This window comes from Ostrea edulis, chromosome 3 (genome assembly GCF_947568905.1).
Source record: "Ostrea edulis chromosome 3, xbOstEdul1.1, whole genome shotgun sequence".
NCBI classification, from domain to species: domain Eukaryota; kingdom Metazoa; phylum Mollusca; class Bivalvia; order Ostreida; family Ostreidae; genus Ostrea; species Ostrea edulis.
The window spans coordinates 55,555,722-55,579,850 of NC_079166.1; the positions used below are offsets into that span (position 1 = coordinate 55,555,722).

Sequence of the window (24,129 nt, forward strand, 5' to 3'; positions counted from 1 at the left end):
AAAATAAAATACATGTTTACTCAACTGCACACCACATCGATCTCTAGACCGTTAGGTTTACTCGACTGCACACCACATCAATCTCTAGACCGTTAGGTTTACTCGACTGCACACCACATCGATCTTTAGACCGTTAGGTTTACTCAACTGCACACCACATCAATCTCCAGACCGTTAGGTTTACTCAACTGCACACCACATCAATCTCCAGACCGTTAGGTTTACTCGACTGCACACCATATCAATCTCCAGACCGTTGGGTTTACTCGACTGCACACCACATCAATCTCTAGACCGTTAGGTTTACTCAGCTGAACACCACATCAATCTCCAGACCCTTAGGTTTACTCGACTGCACACCACATCAATCTCTAGACCGTTAGGTTTACTCGACTGCACACCACGTCAATCTCTAGACCGTTAGGTTTACTCGACTTCACACCACATCAATCTCTAGACCGTTAGGTTTACTCGACTGCACACCACATCGATCTCTAGACCGTTATGCTTACTCGACTGCACACCACATCGATCTCCAGACCGTTAGGTTTACTCAACTGCACACCACATCGATCTCTAAATCGGTTTTCCTTGTTGGCTTTAACGGACTTGTTAACCATTAAACGGATCAGAAACAATACCAGTCAACTGACTAGTACCTCTTCATAGATACAACAACTAATTTTCATGAAAGGAAATTATCACACAAAGTGACATCACAAGAGAACATCATTACATGAACTACCGGGCAGATTCATCTGTAGAGAACATCATTACATGAAGTACTGGGCAGATTCATTTGTAGTGAACATCATTACATGAACTACCGGGCAGATTCATCTGTAGTGAACATCATTACATGAACTACCGGGCAGATTCATCTGTAGTGAACATCATTACATGAACTACCGGGCAGATTCATCTGTAGTGAACATCATTACATGAACTACCGATTACATGAACTACCGGGCAGATTCATCTGTAGTGAACATCATTACATGAACTACCGGGCAGATTCATGTAACTAGATGACCTTATGAATTGATTGTATTATCACTTATATTAGTCTTGCATTATCTTTATCGATTATATTAGCCTTAAATACCGATTATATTATCAAATGTACAATGTATGTGAGTGATGCAGGCCTGTGGAATCGCACTGATCATATTTAGTCATTTTAGCTGATGAAATTATGTAAGTCCACATTGCAAACAAATACATAAAGGTCATCATGTTTTGTACGACCTTTATGAGTAAAACTCGCGATACTGTTATTCCAGTACCTGCATCACCCATAGATGATTGGCAGTTGGGAGAGTTTTGTTACCGAAAATGTACACTACTGCAGTTGCGTTTATTATAGCGCATTAGTGTCAATAATGCTGATCACGTACCCATTTAATATATATACACGTTTGTAAATTTGTCAAGACGAGAAGAGAATAGAACCTGGTATTGTATCTGAATGTTGCGGAGTTTGTGTTAGAAATAAACTCTGAAAACAACGCGAGTTGAGTATGATTAAGACTTCGTTGGTAGAAGTCTGGGTAATAAGACTTTGTTAGTATGAGTCTTCAAGTTAAGACTTCGTTGGTAGAAGTCTTAAACAAATAATCCGGTTACAGAGGGATTATTTTTGGTGCCGTCTTGACCAGGATTACGGAAGCAGAGTAAGGACAGGACAGGAAGCAGACTTTAAAAAACAATTGCAGTTAAGGTAGGAACGTTTTCCTTCAGAACTTTACCTTCTGATTTAAGAGCATCTTAGCATGGTCTTAGTATGTCTCTTGATAGAGAAGCCTTTAGTAAAGCACTAGATGAATTAACAGAAAAGTTCGGGGATACTCGGTTAAATCAAAATAATAAAATGGGAGAGAAACAGCAATCAGAAATACCTTCTTTACGTATAATAGAGGCCCCATCCTCTCAGACTTGTCCAGGTGATCCAATGTCCACATACACCCAAGCTAGGCGTCAGGATGACGATGGTAAGGAATTTTTCATTAATCAGATTAAGGCAATGACTGCCGCGTTATCTATACCTCTACCATCAGTAGTAACAGTTATCGTATTCAATGTATGAGTTAAATGTACGGACACCATTTGAGGGGGATCCCAGAAAATTTAAGCAATGGGTCAAAGAAGTTGAGAAATATGCCCTCATGTCAGGAAAACAGAACAATGAAGTTCCTACTCTCGCATATATGACTTGTAAAGGGTCAGTAGGAGATTTTATCAAAAGATATTTAGATGAAACAGAGGCGTTAGAGAGCGTTCCAAGTTGGAATGATTTAAAGAAATTGTTTAAGAATAGATTCTCTGAAATAACAGATTCACAGCATGCGCTCGCAGTTATGCGGAGGACCCGACAATCTGACAATGAGAGTGTACAGTTGTTCGCGGAGCGTTTGCTACAAATTGCAGAGGATGCATATGATTCTGAAAGAATGGCGGATCCGCTAATTCAACAGCAATTAGTAGACATCTTCTGTGATGGCATAGCATATGACTACCTTAGGATGAAAATCTTAAGAGAAAATCCTAGAAATTTAGAATCTGCGGTAGAAGTAGCTATGAAGGAACAAAATCTTAGAAAGAGATTGAATTTACGCAGTGCAGATACATGTACCACTAAGTCAACAGAACCACTGCATGAAGCACATTTTGAGACTGTCCCTCATTTTATGGTTCAGAATTTTGGTCAAGCCCCGTATACGTCTCGGTATGAAGAACCCATGGAGGTAGATCACTATCATTGTATTCAGTGTTATAAATGTAAGAAAAAGGGACATAAAGCAAATAAATGCCCTATTAACCAATCCACAAAGTCTCAAAAACAACAACCTTTCAAAAATTAGAAAACAGTCAATTCAGTGAGCCCAGATATTAACAAAAATAACATTCAATGCTGGCGTTGTCACGAGTATGGTCACGTGAAAGCCGACTGTCAACGGAGAATTAGTCGAAGTCGTTGGCGAAATGACGAAAAGTATCGAACGAGATCGTTGGTCTGAACAAAATGAATCCGAACCCAAACAAAACTTCCGTCATAGATCTAATCAGGAAAACTAGGACGGTCCTCCTATAGGAAGGCGTTAGGAAGACGTAATAATAGACCTACTTCTGACAAAAATCTTACAAATAATCCTAGCTCTTGTATTTTAAAGATAGGGAAAAATCGTTTCAGAGCTTTAATAGATACCGGAGCTGCGGTATCCTTGGTTAGCAAGAAAATGTTTGATAGTCTCCCTTTTCAACCACAAATAAATAGAAAGGATATTCATTTTCTGCAAGCTGCAAACAGAAACTCTTTAACCTCAATAGGTTCAGTAGAATTGACCTTTAGAATCAGTGGACTTGACATGACACAGAAATTTTACGTGACAGACGGACTCAACCGAAACATGATACTTGGACGTGATTGAATGACGAGATACAGTGTTCGTCTCTATTTTGATCTTGGCCTAATGCGTATAAATGGGAAAACCTATACGGAACTCAAAGAGGATATTCATATTTCCTCCATTGTAAGAACCACCAAGAAATTGACCATAAAACCCAACACTGTAACAGTGTGCAGAGGGAAGGTGAACAATAATTTCCCTATTGAACAAATAGATTTTGTGGAAGTTCATAACATTGATAATGAATGTTTACTGGATGACCCTGGTGTGTATATCAAGGACTCAGTGTGCGCCGTTAGACAATCCCGAAATATCCCAATTATTATAGTGAATCAATCAAACAGGCATTACAAGATTCCCCGAGGTCACATTTGGGTAGAGTGACCCCAACTGAAACTACCGAGATCTGCGAGATTCAGAACGATACAAGCGAGGACGAAAAGATCAATGTACCACGGAAATTCGAAACTTCAATCAAAAGTATAATCAGAAGAAATAAAGACCTTTTCGCAAAGAAGGATAGTGACTTGGGTCTTACTAATATGGAGAGCCAAAGAGTTCAATATTCTATCTTTGTAATTATGTATTTGTTGTTACTAAATGCGCCATTGGTTCAATGTAAAATAGAAAAATGTTAATCGTTATCTTGACATTTGTCGTACATAACGGTATATTCGTTATTTGAAAGGCGTTAGATGTAAAGGAATGTAATGTCTGTGAAGATGCGTAACAAGTGAATGCATTATTTATTCAATGTAAATTTGAAATTAGATCTTCGTCATCCGTATTTGAGCATTTGCACATTGCAGTTGCGAGTTACAGTAAACAAATTTGGTAATCCGTCCGATGATAGTTCGACATTCGAATTTGCTCATTCGTTTACTGCATTTCAACATTTGTTCGTTGTTTTACCATTATGACGACAGAGGGCGCGCGCTACATCGAATCTTTTGGGAAACAGACTATAGAATCATATTGGAGGACCAGTTTATGTGACATTCCCTCGGAACTATTATTTTCCCGGCCTTTCGAAGTCCGAGGTAAATTATTTTATTTTGTGCAAGGAAAATATTTTGATTTATTTTCTGTGAATGTAACTAATTCATAAGTATTAATTTGATAAATGAATCCAATGATAAAAAATACATCAAAAATGCATTTCAGAAATAGCCCCCCCTCCACTTTTTTTGCAAAGATAGACATAATAGACATAATAAACAACAACACAACCCCCCCAAACGACGTAGAAACTTTTTTTCTCTCACTTATATCAGTCTTGCAATATCTTTATCGATTATATTAGCCTTAAATACCGATTATATTATCAAATGTACAATGTATGTGAGTGATGCAGGCCTGTGGAATCGCACTGATCATATTTAGTCATTTTAGCACATTGCAAACAAATACATAAAGGTCATCATGTTTTGTACGACCTTTATGAGTAAAACTCGCGATACTGTTATTCCAGTACCTGCATCACCCATAGATGATTGGCGGTTACCAAAAATGTACACTACTGCAGCTGCGTTTATTATAGCGCATTAGTGTCAATTATACTGATCACGTACCCATTTAATATATATACACGTTTGTAAATTTGTCAAAAGCAGAATAGAACCTGGTATTGTATCTGAATGTTGCGGAGTTTGTGTTAGAAATAAACTCTGAAAACAACGCGAGTTGAGTATGATTAAGACTACGTTGGTAGACATTATGTCTATTAAGACTTCGTATGTTAGCTAGATATAAAAGATATTGAAAGGGAAAAAACAAAAAGACTTCGTTGGTAGAAGTCTGGGTAATAAGACTTTTTTGGTATAAGTCTTCAAGTTAAGACTTTGTTGGTAGAAGTCTTAAACAAATAATCCGGTTACATTCATCTGTAATTTTAGATACACCAGCAACAACGTTGTAGGTCAACAATAAACAAAAAGTTTAAGTGTTCCAAAGTAAGAGGTACGTATCGATATTGTTGAAGTGAAATCTAAACAGACTGACGAAAGGATTGTTTTAATCTTTAGGGTATTTTTTTCTGTACATGCTTCATGAAGAATAAAATGGATTATCAATAATATTTAAATAAATCTTAATAAAGGAAGCACTTGTGCCTCATTCGGTCAAATGTTTACTATGAACTCGGTGTACTCTAAAAACATGTCTCATATCATTTGCCATCAGATAACATAACAGTAGAATAACCAATCAGGAGTAAATGTATGTAATTTAGCCAATCAACTTGAGGCAAGGAAAAAACATAGTCATATTATGACGAAAAGGTGAAGATAGCGAACAGTGATCGATCTCAAATAATATAAAGAAATCAAAATTAATTAGAGTAAGGCAAACACGGACCCCTGGATATACCAGAGGTGGGATCGGGTGCCTAGGAGGAGTAAGCAGCCCCTGTTGACCGGTCACACCTGTAGCGAGTCTTATATCTTGATCAGTTAAACGGAGTAATCCGTAATCAGAATCAATGTGTAAAGAACAGTCTAACAATTGGTATGAAACACGTCAGGCAGCATTTGACCCATTCACAGGTTGTATTGGTAAATTAGATTGTTAAAAGAAGCATAGAAATTGCGAAATGTTTACTTTAAACGAGACTATTAAAACCGTTGAAACATCTATTCATTTGACAGTAGCCTACCTCCATTTAAAAACTGAACATATACAGAACAAGTTCTTGCGTATCGGAACCATATATGCATATGTCGATTCGATATATCCATGCGAACTCGAAATAAAACACACCACATAGTCGTCCACTTCTGCTTCCTACTTAGATATTTTATTGAAAGTAGATATTAACGGCAAACTAACAACTCAACTTTATGACAAACGGGATGATTTCAGCTTCTCCATCGTCAAATTCCCACATTTATGTAGCAATATTTCATTATCACCTGCATATGGTGTTTATATCTCTCCACTAATTCGATACGCAAGAGCTTGTTCTGCGTATGGTCAGTTTTTAAATCGAGACAAGCTACTGACAAGCAAGTTGATGGTACAGATGTGTCAATAGTCTCGATTAAAGTCAGCATTTCGCAAATTCTATGGTTGTTATAACGATCTAGTTTGCCAATACAGCCTATCATTGGGTCAAATGCTGTCCGACGTGTTTCATACCGATTGTTAAGCCGTTCTTGGCACACTGATTTTGACTACGGATAACTCCGTTTACCTGATCAAGATATAGGGCTCACGGCGGGTGTGACCGGTCGACAGGGGATGCTTACTCCTCCTAGGCACCTGATCCCAGCTCTGGTGTGTCCAGGGGTCCGTGTTTGCCCAACTCTCTATTTTGTATTGCTTATAGGAGTTCTGAGATTGATCACTGTTCGTTATCTTCACCTTTTATGCAATGGATAATGGAATATAATTGCAACATAAATGGGAAGTTGACCATAGAGAAGCTGGAGTCATCCCGTTTGTCATAAAGCTGCGTTGTTAGTTTGCCGTTAACATCTATATTCAATAATATATTAGTATCCAGGTATGAAGCAGGTGTGGAGACTGTGATGTCTTTTATTTCGAGTTCACTGAGATATATTTTAAAATTATTCGATCATTCGATCATCATACAGAGAAAGATGATTTACAACAGTGATTAGAGTACAAGTAGATGCTAATTGACAACGAGAAAACAGTATGTGTATCAAACCGAAGTATCTTATTGTACACGTTGACTTTCTATTCCATAGAAGGCTGAAAACAGTGATGCGATGTAAATTTAGAAAAAGAGAAAAAAATAGTTCCGGCTTCTTGTTGTCAAGGAGGTGTGTCCCCATACCAAACCAGGTTTATACAAAAAGAACCTGCGTTCCTCAATTGGAATTTGACCAATCAGATACAAGGATACAATAAGAATTAAATTATATATATATATATATATATATATATATATATATATATATATATATATTATATCCGATATTATATTTATATGCAGCTGATTTAGTAAGTGATACAACTTGATTCATAAATAGCCTGGACATTTTTTCTAGATTCCCCTCCTGTGTTTTTAATATAGATGTCATGATGAATAAGTAAATTATCTATCTATAGTAACATGTGTACATTCACAGACATTATGTTGACAGACAGTTTAAAAATAAACCAAACACCCGGTCCATCGGGCCTATATGCCACTTTAAACACAAATACAGTACGAGTAACGATTCCAGTGCCGGTAGATAGGGATTTTAGAGGTTTATTCTAGAGGTTTATTTTACATGATAGAAAGAGTCCCACCCCAAACAATTGATACATATTTTAATACAGGCCCCAAGACCAAAAACTGATAATCAAAACTTCTTATATCTGAAGATCTGTACAGTGCAGATAGTTTTAAAAATGCTGGTTTATGAAAGAATCAAATACAAACATATACTGAAAATGTTATTTATTTGTGAAAAATATTTCAAAAGTTAGTTGGATTTCAAATTTAGACTTAGTCTATTCTCAGTTGATGGTCTTGAGGCCATGTGTTTGAAATGTTCTGGTTTTTTTTAATATAAGCATACAAGCTTACAATACTTTTTAGATAAACTAGTAAGACCAAGTGACGTTTTGTGAAAATAACCTAGAGCTAATTTTGGAAAATCATAATTGTCTTTCGTGAAAAAATACAACCTTTGTTTTAAATGGATTGAACTTCAGTACATGTAGTCATTTGTAGATTTGTTTTCTGTTTTAACTTTTAAGTCTTAGTTTAACGTATACCCAGTTTCCATTAAATTACCCAAAACATTCTCCGACATTTTCCAACAATATCATCAGGAGAGATAGCAGAAGTGAACGTTCAGATAAAGCTACATGTATATTGGGGCTTGATACTAACAATATTAAATCTGGTTTATTCATCGCCTTTTGAAATATATTATTTGAATATCGCTTGTAAATCATTACAAACGATCAGTGGATGTACCGTATGTTTGTAATGTAAAAAGGAAATCATCTTATCATACTTTATTAAAAGCTTTAGAACAATCTCAGAAATCTAATAAAACATCATGGTTCAACGTCATCGGTATTTTTAGTCATGCTTTATATATGTTTGTAGTAATTGATAAACCGGGCAAAAGTAGGATTGAGGTGAATAAAAATGAATTGTTGCTACATGTGTATTAAAATAATCTTGAACATGTTGAAAAAAAAAATCAAACAGAAACAAAACAATTTTCTACCTGATTCAAGTAACACAACTTGATAATGACGCATGTATATAATTGGTAATTAATGACCGTTTCTCTTTTAAACAAGGAATTTTAAACATGAGTTTTTTCCCAACAAGTAGATACCGGTAACATATTTTCTATACATGACTTATTAAATGTGACGTATTAAGTATTTTATTGGTTTAGAGACAACTTAAAACTGAGATCAATGGAGGACATTTGTCTTTGTTTACAGGAAGAATAAAAATGATATCCACTACATCTTGTTCGTCGATAATGATATTAGAAAAGAAGTAGCTAATTAAGAAATACATGTCTGCTAATAGTTCATCTGAATTGCCAATACCGGAAATAGATTCGTCAGTCTGGTGAAGGATTTTCCTAAAATTGGACCAATCAGAATCTTTCTTTAATTAATCTTTAATTAGTTTTGAATGTTTTATTATGTAAACGATGTCTCATTCTAATAATCGTTTTCCGCAATAAGGACTTGATTTATCGCTAACACCCTCAACAATCTCTCTCTCTCTCTCTCTCTCTCTCTCTCTCTCTCTGTGTGTGTGTGTGTTGTCAATTAATTGATTAGATAAGCATGTAAATTCAAAATAAGACCAATGTCGATCAATGAACTTTAATATTTGTGAAAATTATGGATTTAAAAATCACATAGAAATTGGCCAAGGATATTTCTTAAGATATAAACAAATTAGATTTGTCCAGGTTGTATAATAATATTGATACACAGGTTACATGTATCTGAGCACGAGTCGTCCTATATTTGATGAGGCTATGAACTGCCTCACTTCACGTTGGGAAGCTCATTATATGTCGTGCTTTATGAAAAGTACATGTATGCCGGTGTAACGTTTTGAAATAGTGATCCCGTTAAAAACGATCCCATGGGTCATTTTTCAATGTTAAAAGTTGACCCCGATAAAAATTTAACGTTGAAAAACCGGTCGTTGAGAAGTGATTAACGTTTTGATCAGTAATGAGGTCATTTTAACGGCTACTTAAATATTACATACAAAATGTAAAGAAACATTTTGCATATTTGGAGTCTTTTTAAAAAAATGTTTTTAAGTATGACTCCCAGATATAACCAATATACGGACTGTATAGCAAACGTTTTGTACATATATATTTCCAATGTTGAAATATAACCCCATCACCTGACTGAGATGTGGATTGCAAAGAAACACTGTGTATATTTGGGGGTAATGTTTCAATGTTGAAATTTGGCCCCACAAGAAATTATTTCTAAGGGTCATTTTTTAACAAGGGTCAAAACACGCTTGGGAGGGTAGTTAATTAATAATCTGGGTCAATTTTCAACGTTGAAAATTGATCAAACATCCATTGAAAAATGACCCCCGGCGTTGATTTTCAACGGGGTAACTAATTAATGTTACATCGGCGTGAAGTGTTGCAGTTCATACTCTCATGTATTTTCAAAATTAAAGTTTATTTCTTATATCTACATTTATTTTCATTTCCGTCGGAATTCCTAGCCGTCAAAATAGACTTACTATATCTATTAAGATTCATAAGGAAATGGCAATTTGTAATGACACCAAAGGCAAAAACATTGGAATTGCATATAGAAACCAATACATGTTTGATTTGAATTAAATTTTTAGGTAAAAGTATTGATTTCAAAATAGGTTTTTGAGTTATCTTTCTTTTGTAGCAACAGGTTATTCTTATTAGCTATTTAAACAGAGAAAAGTTGGCAGCTACTTGAAACTGGAAGTTGTAAAAGCCAACTGCTACAAGGAATATGATTGATCTATTGTATCTTGTTTAACGTCTCTCGAGAATTTTTCACTCATATGGAGACGTCACCAATATCGGTGAAGGACTTCAAATTTAGGCCTATCTCGGCGCTTACGGCCATTGAGCAGCGAGAGAACTTTATCGTGTCACACCTACTTTAAACGGGTCATCCGTTTTTTAGGTCATCTCCGAGGACCCGTGACATTCACGCCAAGCGTTTAGCGATGGAACTGTCACTACCTGTTTTAACGACTTAGGTCTGTAGCGGCCGGTATTCGAACCCCGACCTTCCACATGCGGGGCGAACGTTTTACCGCGGAGGTGCTATATACATTCAAGGCTTTAACTACCGATAGCTAGCTACAAAAAGAATATGTTACTGGGTTTGAATATCATAATCGATCAGGTTTATTTCGATGGCGAGGAGTTATTTTATATCAGAATATGCTCTAAAATTCCAAACATCATGCTTGATTTTGCCAGGTACTTAACCTTTGCAATACAAAATATGAACATAATTTCAAGCTGAGTGCCGTACTTTGAGTAGATGGGTATTTACTATTTATAGAGAAATTTATGTTAAAATCAGGAAGACTAGTGAATCTTAATTCTGAAAATGAGCTTATGCACGTACGTGATTATAGAGAAAACCTTAAAAAACTTGCGCATATACTTATTATGGTTTCAAGAAAGAAATTTGTGTTTACATTAACGAAATATTTAATTCAGGGTTATACACACAAAGAGGAGTGATTTTAATATCTCAATATGCCATCACTTTTCAGATATCATGCCCAATTCCCAGTTTTGATGAAATAAACTTTTAACTTTAAAATGTCCTTTAAAAATTTCAAGTAGCTGAGTGTTTACATTGGCGGAAAAAAAATTCAGAGGAGTGATTTTAATATCTCAATATTCTATCAATCTTCAGATATCAATTCATTTTCAGATCCTAGAATCACACTTCAGAAAATCAGCTACTTATACATTTAGATGGAATGTATCCTTACATTTCAACTTTTCCTGACACTCTTTGGATGAAATATATGATCTCTTCGGGGGTATACACCTGACAATGAGGGACATAAAGAGGTCAGATATTTATACATTTTGATGAAAAAAAAGTTTTTTATGAAGGAGCTGCGAGTTTATATTAAATGTATGAACAATGCAGTGCTATACACATATCAGGGAGTGATATTAGGTATCTTTGTACAGTTGTATGCAATCAATTTTCAGATATCACGTACGCATAAGGGAATCAGCAACTTATACATTTTGATGCAGGGTACTCTGAACGTTTTACGTAAAATCATTAAGGAGCTGCGTGTTCGTTTTAGATACAAGATTATTTCAGAACTGTAGGCCTAACTTAATCATGTATCTTATACAAACACACAGGTGCCATGTGAATCGGCCTAACTTAATCATGTATCTTATACAAACACACAGGTGCCATGTGAATCGGCCTAACTTAATCATAAAGTTTATACAAACTCGCAGCTCCCTAAAGTTTTTACGAAAAACTTGAAATTCAAGGGTAAGTACATGTAGCTGATTCCTTAAGCTTTGGCATCTACAAAGGTCTGGACCTACTCTGGACATTCCAGAGGTGGGATCAGGTACTTAAGAGGAGTAAACATCCCCTGTCGACCGGTCACACCCGTCATGAGCCCTATACCTTGCTAAGATAAACAGAATAATCTGTAGTCAAAATCAAGGTGTGAAATACTACTTAACAATCGGCATGAAACACGTCAGACAGCATTTCATTCAACGACAGGTTGCATTGGCAAAGTAGATCGTTATAAAAACCATAGAATGTGTGAAATGCTGACTTTAAGCAAAACTGTTCAGACCCCTGTAACATCAACTTGTTTGTCATTGGCCTGTCTCGATTTAAAAACTGATCATACGCAGAACAAGCTCTTACGTATCGAATCAGTTGAGAGACATAAACACCATATGCAGGTGACAATGGAATATGGCTACATAGATATGGGAAATTAACGATGGAGAAGCTGAAGTTATCGCATTTGTCATAAAGTTGAGTTGTTAGTTTGCCGTTTAACATCTGTGATCAATAAAATATCTAAGTACGAAGCAGATGTGGAAGAATCTGTGGTGTCTTTTATTTCGAGTTCACTGGGATATATAGAATCGATATATGAATGAAAATGTTTATTATTAATAGATAAATATCGAGTTGAAGGCGACAGCAAGAGATTTTTTTCTTTTCATTTAGAAGCTTTCGAATAAATTCTGCCTCATAAGAATATAGAAAGACGCCAGCCAACAAAGGAGCACAATTCATGCCAATGGGAATTCCAACAGACTATTGGAAGACCAGATAACCAAAGACTACAAAGATATTGTCAACGAGTGACTTCAGCATCTTTTTGCCATCAACTTCAGAGTAGAATCAGAGTGGTGTTTAACAAAGTAATTTTATGAATGGCTGATCACTAGGTATGAATGAAAAGGTGAAAATGCTGAGATAGCAAACAGTAATATTTCCTTTTTAAAAATTGTTGATGAAAACGCTTAAGATTTTCAAGAAAACTTGGAATTTATAGACAATTTTGCATCTATTTGACATTTTCAAAATAGAGATTTGAAAGTTAATAGCCACGCTATCTGGAAAATTATGATTTTGAGATGATAAATCGCTCCTTTTCCTATATATAACCCTGAATTAATTATATCGTTAATATTGATGATGGGGGCGTTAACAAACAAGCTTATATTTGTATATCTCTGTCTCATGTATTCCTTTTCTACAAATATTGTCTGGCATGTTAACATGGCCTTTTAACGCCCCCTTTTCTGACCTTTTCGAAGTTGTACATATGTTTGAGTCTATTTTTTATATGCCAAATATACCATAATTTTTCACTAGTCATAATAATGTCAGATGACACATTTTTTGTTCTCAGATGCTAATTTTGAGATGTGGCAATTTGTCATTATACATTGTCTGTACATTTTACTTGTATGTAACTTTTACTTATATTTGAATCCTAGTTTGTGTTCCATTTACTGTCATTTATTGTATATGTAATAAATGACCTATTTTATTCTTTAAAGGGTGTGATGTTTTTATTTAGTACAAGCAGACAGGTATTTATAAATATCAACGGAAATCGGTTTTTTTCTTCTTGAAAAGGACAAGTAGATGCACACTGATAAGATAATGATTCTCCCCATGACAATTAACTTATAAGCTCATTTTCAGATTTACAATTCACTTTCCTTATCATGAAATGAATATTTCTATATATAGTGTAAATACCCATGCACTTAAGTTTTACAGTCATCAGCTGGAGATTTTATTCGTATTTTGCACTGCAATTGCTAAGTAGGAGGCCTGAAGGTTATAAAACTTTTGTTGTACTCATACTCAAACTCAGTCATGTTTGTTTTGAGTACAAACCTGAGCAAGCTTCGAAACATGGACGTCTCCATATAAGTGAAAAATTCTCGAGAGGGACGTTAAACAAGATACAGTCAATCAATCGAAACAATGTCGAACATTCTTGAGCATGTACTCCATTTGAGTGTGAGAATGATTTTATAAAAGTTTTATAACCTCCAATTTTGTGTATGAGTACGATTTAAAGCACAGAGTTTGAGTATGAAAACGTGCTCAAAAAGTTTTCTAACCTCCTGGCCTGGTAAAATACAGCATGATCCTTGGAGTGTCGAAATATTATTAAAAGTTTTATAACTTCGTGGCCTGGTAAAATACAGCATGATCCTTGGAGTGTCGAAATATTATTAAAAGTTTTATAACCTCGTGGCCTGGTAAAATACAGCATGATCCTTGGAGTGTCGAAATATTATTTCTTTGAGTTACGTCCCGTCGATAGTATGACGAAATTTGGTATGAAAATGATTCCTCGTAATTTAAATAAACCTTGTCAATGATGATATTAAAACAGTAACCCTTTTCGTGTAGTTAGCTAGCCCGGATTTCTGGGTAACGCCTGATGATGATGATGATGATGATGATATTATAAACATGTCCAAACAATAATCACTCATTTTATCTTTTGTCCGGAAACTTTATTCTAGAACTACATGCGAAAACATATCCAGTCAAACATTCATTATCCGTAAATATGGTCTGATATACACGTTATATAGCCATTATTATTTTTAAGTAGCTGTTTACTAGTAGCTAACTTTTCTCTGTTTAAGTAGCTTTTTACTAGTAGGTAACTTTTCTCTGTTTAAGTAGCTGTTTACTAGTAGCTAACATTTTTTCTGTTTAAGTAGCCAGTTACTAGTAGCTAACTTTTCTCTGTTTAAGTAGCTGTTTACTAGTAGCTAACTTTTCTCTGTTTAAGTAGTTGTTTACTAGTAGCTAACTTTTCTCTGTTTAAGTAGCTGTTTACTAGTAGCTATCTTTTCTCTGTTTAAGTACCAGTTTACTAGTAGGTAACTTTTCTCTGTTTAATTAGCTGTTTACTAGTAGCTAACTTTTCTCTTTTTAAGTAGTTGTTTACTAGTAGCTAACTTTTCTCTGTTTAAGTAGCCGTTTACTAGTAGATAACTTTTCTCTGTTTAAGTAGTTGTTTACTAGTAGCTAACTTTTCTCTGTTTAAGTAGCTGTTTACTAGTAGCTAACTTTTCTTTTTTTAAGTAGCTGTTTACTAGTAGCTAACTTTTCTCTGTTTAAGTAGCTGTTTACTAGTAGCTAACTTTTCTCTGTTTAAGTAGTTGTTTACTAGTAGCTAACTTTTCTCTGTTTAAGTAGCTGTTTACTAGTAGCTAACTTTTCTCTGTTTAAGTAGCTGTTTACTAGTATCTAACTTTTCTCTGTTTAAGTAGCTGTTTACTAGTAGCTAACTTTTCTCTGTTTAAGCAGCCGTTTACTAGTAGCTAACTTTTCTCTGTTTAAGTAGTTGTTTACTAGTAGCTAACTTTCTCTGTTTAAGTAGCCAGATACTTGTAGCTAACTTTTTTCTGTTTAAGTAGCTAGTTACTAGTAGCTAACTTTTCTCTGTTTAAGTAGCCAGTTACTTGTAGCTAACTTTTCTCTGTTTAAGTAGCTGTTTACTAGTAGCTAACTTTTCTCTGTTTAAGTAGCCAGTTACTAGTAGCTAACTTTTCTCTGTTTAAGTAGCTGTTTACTAGTAGGTAACTTTTCTCTGTTTAAGTAGCTATTTACTAGTAGCTAACTTTTCTCTGTTTAAGTAGCTGTTTACTAGTAGCTAACTTTTCTCTGTTTAAGTAGCTGTTTACTAGTAGCTAACTTTTCTCTGTTTAATTAGCTGTTTACTAGTAGCTAACTTTTCTCTGTTTAAGTAGCTGTTTACTAGTAGCTAACTTTTCTCTGTTTAAGTAGCTGTTTACTAGTAGCTAACTTTTCTCTGTTTAATTAGCTATTTACTAGTAGCTAACTTTTCTCTGTTTAAGTAGCTGTTTACTAGTAGCTAACTTTTCTCTGTTTAAGTAGTTGTTTACTAGTAGCTAACTTTCTCTGTTTAAGTAGCCATATACTTGTAGCTAACTTTTTTCTGTTTAAGTAGCTAGTTACTAGTAGCTAACTTTTCTCTGTTTAAGTAGCCAGTTACTTGTAGCTAACTTTTCTCTGTTTAAGTAGCTGATTAGAATTAGCTAACTTTACTGATCTGATCTTTTGATGATGACATTCAAATTTTTGCTGATCATTAGTAATACCTTAGTTAAGCATTCTAAACATTAAAAATAAAATTTGAAAATTTTCGTCTCAAATTGTGTCCATATCTCTTCAATAAATTGTCTACTCAATATCCCGAGAACCCTTTGCTTGACAACATGAATCTTGGTACACTAGTACAGTGTAAGGATTGGATGACTTCTATTGATTTTAGGGTGACAATGTCAAAGATCAAACTTCTTTGGACATAAACAATATTGTTCACTCAATATCTTGTAAACGCTTTGATTGATAAACATCAAAGTTGGTACACTGGTTTACACTAAAAATATATGATTTCGATTAATTTAGAGTTCACAAAGACACACGTCAAAATTAATGTGCTCTGGACAGAAGCAGATACTTTCCCACTCAATATCTTGGGAATTCTTTGCTTGGCAGACATCAAACTTGATACAATGATGCATACTATGGTGATAATGACCTCTATTGATTTTGAGGTGACAAGGTCAAAGGCCAAATTACTAGTACACTAAACATAAGAATATTGCCCGCTCAATATCCCGTGAACCCTTGTTGTGACAGCCTCATATTTGATACCCTGGTATCCCCAATTTTTACTATCATTATAGAAATTTAATGTTACCCTTTTCAGTATTACCTCACGGGGACATATAGTGTCTAAATAATTTCTATTTTTCTTATTTCATTTTTCAATACAGAGTTAATGTGAATATTTGCTCTTTATATCGGGATATACCTAAGGACGCTAGGGTATCACTTCCTTTCTAGTAGTAACAAATATGCTGTTTTTAGTGTTCTAATGATCAAGTTTGCTGATGATGGTGTTTACATTTTTGTAATTTCTTCCTGCTAATATTGAATCTACTCAAATCTTTCTCATCAAAATTTGTTCGTCTTCTGTCGTCCTTACTTTTACAGTCTATCAAATCAAACGCTATCATATAGTGTACAAGTTTGTTCACACCAAGCACCCCTACTGACAGGGCGGTGTCACATTAGTGAATGAGGTTTTATATTTGATTAATCAAGAAAATTCATTTTAAAATGCCAAATTAACAAGTTTTGGGCTAGTAGACTTAGTTTTCTTTCCTTCATGACCCCATACCTAGAACGGGACAATAGTTTTGTACTATTAGATTCGCAAACGTACGGATCTTTATTTATGCATGGGACACTGACTAAAGAGTATCAAGGATCTCTTATAACCTATTTGTGTCATTTCCGTCCACGTTCTTCTCAATTAATATGTTGGGAAATACAATTAATTATCTGTACATTTATCTCATTACTGATAAATCATTTATGTCGGTATGTGATAAATATTGGTTTTTGTTTTAGACAAATTCATGGATTAAATTCATTATTGAGCATGCGTAACTTGTACATTTACTGTAACATTTCTTTACATGCACCTTACATAAATATGCTTTCTATCCCTGTCATCAGTGGCGTCTTGTAAAGTTGTGTATGTACGCTTAACTCATCAAGTACTTCCTTTAACATACCAGCTGAGCATTCTGCAAACGATGGTTATATCATAGATACCAAGCTATTGACACATCGGGAGAAACAGGATTACCTCCTCCTTTTCCTGTGGAGGTTCAGAAACAGCCGAGAACCCCGTGATAATTACAATTGAAGACCAAATATCACACACTACAAGTATACAGATAACCAACAGTGATCAATCTCATCAATCATATAAAGAATACAAAATTAAGAGAGGGACAAACAAAAACCCCTCGTCATACCAGAGATGGGATTGGTGGGCAATCACTGGTGACCGTCCATACCCGCCGTGAGTCCTATATCTTGATCAGGTAAACGAACTGAGAATTGGTATGAAACATGTCAGACAGCATTCGATCCAACTATATCTTGTATTTGCAAATTATACTATCATAACGAGCATAGATTTTGCGAAAATTTGACTTTAAACGAGACTGTGGAAACTTCTTAACATCAACTTATTTGTCAGAAATCTTGGTTTCAAAATTAATCATACGCAGAACATGCTCTCTTGTATCGAATCAGTTGGGAGACGTAAACACCATATACAGATGGTAATGTAATGTTTGATACAGATATGGGAATTTGACGATGCTGAAGTCATCTCGTTTATCCTAAAGTTGTATTTTTAGTTTGCCATTGATATCAAAATATGGACCAGATGGGAAACCCTATAAGGTGTCTTATATTTCGAGTTCACTGGGATATATCGAATCGATATATGAATGAGAACAAGTATTGTTAATAAATAAATGTCGTTGATATATATAAATGCCGAATTGAAGGTCAGAGCAATGTTTTTTTTTTTACTCATATAGAAGCTTTAGAATAAATTCTGCCTTACACGAATGCAAAAACAGATAAGCTAACAATGGAGCGCAATGTGTGCCCATGGGAATTCTAATAGACTGTTGGAAGACTTGAAATAGTGTCAATGAGGAACTCCAGCATCTTTTTTTTTTTTATATCAACTTCAGAGTATTCGTGCATAGAATCAGAGTGATTCGTAACAAAGTAATGTTTAGGATCACTGAGTACAAGATATAATATTTTCATGTTCCATTTTTATTGAAGAAACATATGTACCTCAGCATCATCTGTACAAGTGTATCTGTAACGTCATGCTGACATTTAAAAAATAAATTTCCTTTTTGAAAATACATAAGGGTATATGAACTGCGATGCTTCACGCCAGTGTGTTTTGATTTTGGTTCAGGGTAGTTTCGCTTTCCGCTCAACACGCTGAAAAATGTTGGTTCCGGGTTACACGTACAATTTGAATTCCAGCCAATGTAAGTATGGTTTCGACCATAATGTTGATTCTCGACTCACATTTATCCTTTAAAACATTTGTTATGTTTTGTTTTCTCTTTCACAAGGTTATACAATGATTAAAGACCAATATCATTAGAGATTTCTACATCTATTTAAAATTGTATTGTTCCATATATGACTCTGACGATTTTTCTTGCATGTATTATATTTATTGTACCCTATGTACCGTCTAACATGGTTTGAGCGAAGAAATTGCATTGAATTGCGTTTTCAAAAGACAAAAAAAAAAAAAAAATTTCTACAGGTTGAATACGCATTCATGCGAGTGAAAACCACGTGAGTTAAAGTAAAAGTCAACTGCAATTTTTATCAGTAAACGTTTCACATGTTACCCAAGTATGGGAAAGAAAAAGATACATAGTTGTTGTTTAACAATAGAATTCTTTTTCGCAAAACTCTTGAAGCTAGATTCTTAGAGCCGAGTATAATTTCTATACACCATACCATATTTAGACGAAACTAATGGAATATGTCATCAAATCACCAAGGTGCTAGAGAGCTTTAGAATGATGTATGTACAGTAATGATAGACACCTGAGATAGTGGTACAACCATGGCATACAGAGAAGAAATATATTTATTTATTACAAGGTTCAACCTCCTCATCATTTTCTAAACATGAATTAAAATCATATGAATGATTTGCATCACGACTTGAGACATTTAATCCGCCCATTCACATAAAAGGGAAAAATAACGCAGTCGATGTAAACAGTGCATTGTGACGTCATATTAGCTGCCATGTTTTTCCTTCTTTCAAACTGAGGAATTATCAGCAACGACAAAACGTACAAAAGTATGAGAAAGCTTGTCTGGAATTTAAAAGCAATCGCACTTGTGTGTGTGATTAGATTCTTCCCCATCCTTGGTTTTTATAGGTCTACCCTCCTGCCTTATGGAAGACCTACAGGTAATTGATCACTGGAAGGAAATCCCAAACATACCAGAAAAAAGTGACATGTTTGTCCAAAGTCATGCAGACACGAGTCGTCACTTTCAAAAGCCACATCACACGAAACAAGAAACGAAATACACGAATGCAACACATGTGGAAAGAAATTCAAAAGGCAATTATAGTGTATATCTGTAGAAACACGAAGAAAGACGACACGAAAATACTAAGCCTCAAGTCTGTATTATTTCCATCACGTCTGTCTTCAACAATCACATGAGAAATATCCACCAGGCTAAGAAGTATACATACCCCCTGCTTGAAGACAGTTTTTCCATTTAGGAGACATGTGTGTATAAGATTACATGACAAGACAACCAATATATGTCTAACTGCAAAATAATCTTCATATACGCTCTTGCCATCACCAACTGACCCCATACCCTGCAAAAATGAATACATGTGATGTATATATAAATCGTTATCCAAGTTGTATGTTGGAGACTTGTCATTTGTGTGCGAAGGACAAATTTGTCACCTCTAGTGAACTTCTTTATTTACTATTTTTTCATCTAAGCGGTAATAAAACGTTTTGGTGCTTCTTTTGCACATGCATGGCTCTTGCTGTAAAATTCTTCAAAATGTATAATGACGCATAAGGGTGAGTGTCAAAAGATAATATAGATATTACATCTCCCTTCTTTTAAATGAATGAGTCATATTGAAATCATCACCAGCATATCAGCATACATATAAATACATAATTTGACATAACTACAGAGAAAAGATAGTGCGAGGTTTGACCACACGACCACGTAAGGTTCTGACTTAGGGGTAGCAAAAGGGGCTCTAACTGTTTCAGGTTTTGGACAAGGAGTAGACACATTTCCCAGGTTGCTAGAATTGGTTATCAGAGATGAGGTCTGGACTGAAGATTATCTAACGGAGTGGCGGATTGATGTTGGTGGCTCAAGACGTCGGTGGATCGAATTCCAGTAAAGTGGCTTCACGGAACTTGATCAAGTCAAGGCGATTCCTGCGGTAGCCACGACCATCGGTGGTCTCTACAGTGTAAGGTCAAGGATCAACTTGTTTTGTTACTGTCGACGGAACCCAAATACCCTGTTTCTTAATTCTGACGATTTCTCCCTTGATTCTGACGATTTCTCCCTTGATTCTGACGATTTCTCCCTTCTCGAGGTACTTAAGTGGTGTAGACTGTCGCGAATAGTATGTAGCTTGTTTTTCTCGACTATGAACTAGCTGACTGTGGTATTGTTTATGATGCACGAGTTTTGGCTGAAGTTGACTATGAGTTGACGGGACGAAGTCGTCGACTCATCAGAGCTTGTGCCGGGGAAGTGTCGCCTTCCAACGGAGTGTTTAGGTATTCAAGGATGCCTAAATAAGGATCTTTGTGGTCAAATTGGCATTTGCCATTGACATCAGGTCAGATCAAGACGAGTTTCAGCGCAAAATCGACGAGATCTACGAGAGTTTACAGGGTGTCACAACGCTTGGCTCGTCATTTATGGCAAAACGCGTGAGAAGCATGACGAGAGCCTCCACAAATCTTGACGCGATCCTACGAAAAAGGGGTCAAACTCAACCCAGATAATCTCACCGATTGGCTCATCGAGGTTCTTTATTTTGGACACGTTTTGTCCGCAGATGGCCTCAAGCCAGATCCTAGCAATTTATCCGCTATTCGTGACATGGGAGCCCACTTGCGATCGCAAAAAGCTCGAAACGATCCTATATAACAATAGTAAATAAATAACAACGATATCTAAATAACAACAATATCTAAATAACAACAATATCTAAATAACAATGATATTTAAATAACAATATCTAAATAACAATGAAATCTAAATAACAATGATATCTAAATAACAATATCTGAATAACAATGATATTTAAATAACAATATCTAAATAACAACAATATCTAAATAACAACGATATCTAAATAACAATATCTAAATAACAATGATATTTAAATAACAATATCTGAATAACAATGATATCTAAATAACAATATCTAAATAAAAATATCTAAATAACAACATCTAAATAACAACAATTTCTAGATAACAATATCTAAAAAACAGCAATATCTAAAAAATAACAATAGCTAGATAACAATATCTAAATAACAACGATATCTAAATAACATCAATATCTAAATAACAACGATATCTAAATAACATAATCTAAATAACAATGATATCTAAATAAATTATCTAAATAAAAATATCTAAATAACAACATCAAAATAACAATAATTTCTAGATAACAATATCTAAATAACAATGATATCTAAATAACAATATCTAAATAACAACAATATCTAAATAACAACGATATTTAAATAACAATGATATCTAAATAACAATATCTAAATAAAAATATCTAAATAACAACATCTAAATAACAACAATTTCTAGATAACAATATCTAAATAACAACAATATCTAAATAACAATATCTAAATAATAGCAATAGCTATATAACAACAATATCTAAATAACAGCAAGATCTAATTAATAACAATATCTAAATAACAGCAAGATCTAAATAATAACAATAGCTAAAGAATAACATTATCTAAATAATAACAAAAGCTATATAACAATAATATCTAATTAACAACAATATCTAAATAACAACAATATCTAGATAACAACAATATCTAGATAACAACAATATCTAGATAACAACAATATCTAAATAACAACAATTTCCAGACAACAACAATATCTAAACAACAATATCTAAATAACAGCAAGATCTAAATAATAACAATATCTAAATAACAACAATATCTCGATAACAACAATATCTAAACAAGAGGCCCATGGGCCATATCGCTCACCTAAGTCACCTTGGCCCATATCTGAAGACTTTCAATATATATTTGCATGTAAAACCTTAGTCCTTATTACAGCCCAGACTACCCTTTGCAAACTTGAATCTACACTATGTCAGAAAGCTTTCATGTAAATGTCAACTTCTTTGGCCCAATGGTTCTTGAGAAGATTTTTAAAGCTTTTTCCTATATTTGTATGTAAAACTTTGACCCCCCCCCCACTTGTGGCCCCATCCTACCCCCCCCCGGGGGGGGGCATGATTTGAACAAACTTGAATCTGCATAATGTCAGAAAGTTTTCTTGTAAATATCAGCTTTTCTGACTCGGTGGTAATTGAGAAAAAGATTTTAACTATATATTTGTATGTAAAACTTTGATCCCACTTGTGGCCCCATCCTACCCCCGGGGGCCATGATTTGAACAAACTTGAATCTGCATTATGTCAGAAAGTTTTCATGTAAAAATCAGCTTTTCTGGCTTAGTGGTTCTTGAGAAGAAGATTTTAAAAGTTTTTTCCTATATATTTGTATGTAAAACTTTGATCCCCCCTTGTGGCCCCATCCTATCCCCGGAGGCCATGATTTGAACAAACTTGAATCTGCACTATGTCAGAAAGTTTTCATGTAAAAATCAGCTTTTCTGGCTTAATGGTTCTTGAGAAGAAGATTTTTAAAGATTTTTCCTATATATTTGTATGTAAAACTTTGATCCCCTATTGTGGCCCCATCCAACCCCAGGGGCCCATGATTTGAACAAACTTGAATCTGCATTATGTCAGGAAGCTTTCATGTAAATCTCAGCTTTTCTGGCTTAGTGGTTTTTGAGAAGAAGATTTTTAAAGTTTTTCCCTATATATTTGTGTGTAAAACTTTGATCCCCCCTTGTGGCCCCATCTTATCACGGGGGTCATGATTTGAACAAACTTGAATCTGCTCTATGTCAGAAAGTTTTCATGTAAAAATCAGCTTTTCTGGCTCAGTGGTTATTGAGAAGAAGATTTTTAAATGACCCCACCCTATTTTTGCATTTTAGTGATTATCTCCTCTTTGAAAGGGACATGGTCCTTCATTTGAACAAACTCGAAAGCCCTTCACCCAAGGATGCTTTTGGCCATGTTTGGTTGAAATTGGTCTAGTGGCTCTGGAGAAGAAGTCGAAAATGTGAAAAGTTTAACAGACAGACGGACAGACAGACAGACAGACGGACAGACAGACAGACAGACGGACAGACAAACAGACAGACGACGGACAAAAAGTGATCAGAAAAGCTCACTTGAACCTTTGGTTCAGGTGAGTTAATAACAACAATATTTAAATAACAACAATATCTAAATAACAACAATATCTAAATAACAACAATATCTAAATAACAATATCTAAATAACAACAATATCTAGATAACAACAATATTTAAATAACAACAATATCTAAATAACAACAATATCTAAATAACAATATCTAAATAACAACAATATCTAGATAACA

The 24,129-nt window shown here is 34.7% G+C and overlaps 1 long non-coding RNA gene across 1 annotated transcript; it reads left to right on the plus strand.

Annotated features, from left to right (window-relative positions):
* The first annotated feature begins 897 nt into the window (after positions 1 to 897).
* Positions 898 to 13,449, plus strand: LOC125674687 (uncharacterized). Its single transcript, XR_007370204.2, has 4 exons — positions 898 to 1,720; positions 5,303 to 5,366; positions 11,319 to 11,461; positions 12,615 to 13,449. It is a non-coding gene; the product is annotated as an uncharacterized LOC125674687 (long non-coding RNA).
* The last annotated feature ends 10,680 nt before the right edge of the window (positions 13,450 to 24,129 follow it).